We start from the raw sequence: 5,105 nt of genomic DNA, 5'->3' as shown, positions 1-5,105 counted from the left end.
CCCTCAATAAACGTTTGGGAACTGAGGAAACTAATTGTTGAACCTTTGAAAGTGGAATTCTTTCCCATTCTTGTTTTATGTAGAGCTTCAATCGTTCAACAGTCTTGTTGTCGTATTTTACATTTCAGAATGCGCCACACATTTTCCATGGGAGACAGACTTCGGGCGGGCCAGGAAAGTACCCGCACTCTTTTTTTTACGAAGCCACACTGTTGTAACACGAGTTGAATGTGGCTTGACACTGTCTTGCGGATATAAGCAGGGGCGTCCATGAAAAAGACGGCACTTCGATGGCAGCTTATGTTGTTCCAAAACCTGTATGTACCTTTAAGCATTATTGGTGCCTTCACAGATGTGTAAGTTACCCATGCCTTGGGCACTAATGCACCCCCATACCATCACAGATGCTGGCTTTTCAACTTTGCGTCGATAACAGTCTGGATGGTTCGCTTCCCCTTTGGTCCGGATGACACAATGTCGAATATTTCCATAAGAAATTTGAAATGTGTACTCGTCAGACCACGGAACACTTTTCCACTTTTCATCAGTCCATCTTAGATGATCTCGGGCCCAGAGAAGCCTGGATGTTGTTGATAAATGGCTTTCGCGTTGCACAGTAGAGCTTTAATTTGCACTTACAGATATAGCGACAAACTGTATTTAGTGACAGTGGTTTTCTGAAGTGTTTCTGAGCCCATGTGGTGATATCCTTTAGAGATTGATGTCGGTTTTTGATACAGTGTCGTCTGAGGTATCGAAGGTCACGGTGTTTATATTTACATCTAACACAATATCCCAACTCATATTGAAACAGGTTTTTTTTGTAAAAATAAACAAATACTGGATGATAGCAAGTCAAATGTGTGCTATTATGTCCTATATACCAGGCGAGAAATTTTCAACACATTTCCAGGAATTCCTGTTCTTTGCCAACTTATTTCCGCCCTTACGTTCAACAATTACTTTCACATTTTTCAACCCATTTTAACTGTTCCACCATCCAAACACTCCTCATATTCAGGACAAAAAAACAAGTTGGTTAAGGAAGTTTCCGGTTTTCTCGAAATTCCAGGAATTTCTCAATTAAAAATCTGTTACTAATTCAATATTTCTATACCGATTTCCACAATTCAAACACCAACCAGTTCAGCTCATTCAAGATATCCATGCTCCCAAAAATAAAAATTAAAAAATCCTGCTTTTCCCAAAATCCTCAAATTTCCAGGAAGTGAAATGAATAGAATTTTTTTTTTCAGTGTTGCACAATTCCCACATTTTTTCAACCTATTCAAACCATTCCACCCTCAAGACATTCGAACGATTCTGGAAATTCAAACTACAATTTTTCAACACTCAACACATTTCCAGGAATTCCTGGTTTTTGGTAACCTATTTCCACCCTTAAGTTGGACTATTCCTTTCACATTTTTCAACCCATGCCAACCGTTACACCGTCAAAATACTCCTCATATTCAGAACAAAAACCAAGTCGGTTAAGGAAGTTTCCGGCTTTCTCGAAATTCCAGGAATTTCTCACTTAAATTTCTGCCATTAATTCAACATTTCTTTACCGATTTTGACAATTCTAACACCAACCAGGTCAAGTCATTTAGGACATTCATGCTCCTAATCATAAAAAAAAAAAAAATCCTGCTTTTCCCAAAATCCTCAAATTTCCAGGAAGTGAAATGAATGGGACATTTTTTCATTTTGCACAATTCCCAAATTTTTTCAACCTTTTCAAACGTTTTCACCCTCAAGACATTTGACTGATTCTGGAAATTCAAACTACAATTTCTCCACATTCAACAAATTTCCACGAATTCTGTTCTTTTTTTGGTAACCTATTTCCAACCTTAAGTTCGACTATTCCTTTCACATTTTTCAACCCATTTCAACCGTTTCACCGTCAAAACACTCTTCATATTCAGGACAAAAACCAAGTCGGTTAAGGAAGTTTCTGGTTTTCTCGAAATTCCAGGAATTTTTCAGTTAAAAATCTGTTACTAATTCAATATTTCTATACCGATTTCGACAATTCCAACACCAAACAATTCAGCTCATTCAGGACATTCATGCTCCTAATCATTAAAACAAATCTTGCTTTTCCCAAAATCCTCAAATTTCCAGGAACTGAAATGAATGGGACATATTTCCATGTTACACACTTCCCATAAATTTCAACCTAATCAAACCATTTCACCCTCAACACATTCAACTCCTCCTGGAAATTCAAACTACATTTTTTCCACATTCCCAAAATTTCCAGGAATTCAAATTTTTGGGTAACCTATTTCCACCCTTAAGTTGGACTATTCCTTTCACATTTTTCAACCTATTTCAATCGTTCCACCATCAAAACACTCATATTCAGGACGAAAAACAATTTGGTTAAGGAAGTTTCCGGTTTTCTCGAAATTCCAGGAATGTCTCAATTAAATTCTGTTATTAATTCAACATTTCTTAATTGATTTCAACAATTCCAACACCAACCAGGTCAAGTCATTCAGGACATTCATGCTCCTAATAAAAAAAAAATAAAAAAAAATTCTGCTTTTCCCAAAATCCTCAAATTTCCAGGAAGTGAAATGAATGGGACATTTTTTCATTTTGCACAATTCCCATATTTGTTCAACTTATTTAAACATTCCACTCTCAAGACATTCGAATGTTTCTGGAAATTCAAACTACAATTCCTCCACATTCAACAAATTTCCACGAAATCTGTTCTTTTTTTGGTAACCTATTTCCAACCTGAAGTTCGACTATTCCTTTCACATTTTTCAACCCATTTCAACCGTTCCACCATCAAAACACTCTTCATATTCAGGACAAAAAACAAGTCAGTTAAGGAAGTTTCCAGTTTTCTCGAAATTCAACAAATTTCTCAATTAAAAATCTGTTACTAATTCAATATTTCCATACTGATTTCAACAATTCCAACACCAAACAATTCAGCTCATTCAGGACATTCATGTTCCTAATCATCAAAACAAATCTTGCTTTTCCCCAAAATCCTCAAATTTCCAGGAACTGAAATGAATGGGACATATTTCCATGTTACACACTTCCCATAAATTTCAACCTAATCAAACCATTTCACCCTCAACAAATTCAACTCATCCTGGAAATTCAAACTAAATTTTTTCCACATTCCCAAAATTTCCAGGAATTCAATTTTTTGGTAACCTATTTCCACCCTTAAGTTGGACTATTCCTTTCACATTTTTTAACCTATTTCAATCGTTCCACCATCAAAACACTCCTCATATTCAGGACGAAAAACAATTTGGTTGAGGAAGTTTCCGGTTTTCTCGAAATTCCAGGAATGTCTAAATTAAATTCTGTTATTAATTCAACATTTCTTAATTGATTTCAACAATTCCAACACCAACCAGGTCAAGTCATTCAGGACATTCATGCTCCTAATAAAAAAATAAAAAAAAAAATTCTGCTTTTCCCAAAATCCTCAAATTTCCAGGAAGTGAAATGAATGGCACATTTTTCCATGTTGCACAATTCCCATATTTTTTCAACTTATTTAAACACTCCATTCTCAAGACATTCGAATGTTTCTGGAAATTCAAACTACAATTTTTCCACACTAAACACATTTCCAGGAATTCCAGGTTTTTGTAACCTATTTCCAACCTTAAGTTCGACTATTCCTTTCACATTTTTCAACCCATGTCAACCGTTCCACCATCAAAACACTCTTCATATTCAGGACAAAAACCAAGCCAGTTAAGGAAGTTTCCAGTTTTCTCGAAATTCAACAAATTTCTCAATTAAAAATCTGTTACTAATTCAATATTTCCATACTGATTTCAACAATTCCAACACCAAACAATTCAGCTCATTCAGGACATTCATGTTCCTAATCATTAAAACAAATCTTGCTTTTCCCCAAAATCCTCAAATTTCCAGGAACTGAAATGAATGGGACATATTTCCATGTTACACACTTCCCATAAATTTCAACCTAATCAAACCATTTCACCCTCAACACATTAAACTCCTCCTGGAAATTCAAACTACATTTTTTCCACACTCAACACATTTCCAGGAATTCACGGTATTTGGTAACCTATTTCCATCCTTAAGTTCGACTATTCCTTTCACATTTTCAACCCGTTTCAACCATTCCACCGTCAAAACAGTCCTCATATTCAGGACAAAAAACAAGTTGGTTAAGGAACAATACAATTTCCTGTTTTCCCGAAATTCCAGGAATTTCTCAACCTGTTACTAATTCAACATTTCTAGACAAATTTAAACAATTTTAACACCAACCAGTTCAGCTCTTTCAGGACATTCTTGTTTATAATATACAGTATTTCCTTGGATTGCCGCAGGGTATATTGTATACGCCTGCCTTGAATTACTGCCGGGTCAAACTCGCTTCCCAAAATAATTAGCGCATGCTTAGTATTACCGCCTGGTCAAACTTGTGACGTCACGAGTGACACTTCCCCTGTCATCATTTTCGAAATGGAGGAGGCTGATTTCAATACCCGTAATTTGAAATCGCATAAAGGGAAGAAGATTAAGAGCTATTCAGTAGGATTTAAGGTCCAAGTTTACATCACACTTAAATATTTACCGCATACCTTTGGTAAGTGCCGGAGTGAGAAGAGGTTTTAAAATAATTAGCGCATGCTTACTTTTACCGCATGCCTTTGGTAAGCGCAGGAGTGAGAAGAGGTTTTAAATGAATTAGCGCCCAGGCGGAAATTCAAGGTAATACGGTATATTTTTTTAAATCCTGCTTTTCCCAAAATCCTCAAATTTCCAGAAAGTGATTTGCATGGGACATTTTTCCATGTTGCACAATTCCCACATTTTTTCAAACCATTCCACCTTCAACACGTTCGACTGATTCTCAAAATTAAAATTACAATTTTGCCACATCCAAAACATTTTCAGGAATTCCAGTTTTTTGGTGACCTATTTCCACCCTTAAGTTTGACTATTCCTTTCACATTTTTCAACCTATTTCAACCATTCCACCGTCAAAACACTCCTCATTTTCAAGACAAAAACTATGTCGGTTTACTCGAAATTACAGGAATTTCTTAATTAAAAATATGTCACTAATTCAATAT

Source organism: Nerophis ophidion, linkage group LG25 (genome assembly GCF_033978795.1).
Source record: "Nerophis ophidion isolate RoL-2023_Sa linkage group LG25, RoL_Noph_v1.0, whole genome shotgun sequence".
Classification (NCBI taxonomy): Eukaryota; Metazoa; Chordata; class Actinopteri; order Syngnathiformes; family Syngnathidae; genus Nerophis; species Nerophis ophidion.
Note: the sequence above shows the minus strand (reverse complement) of the source record.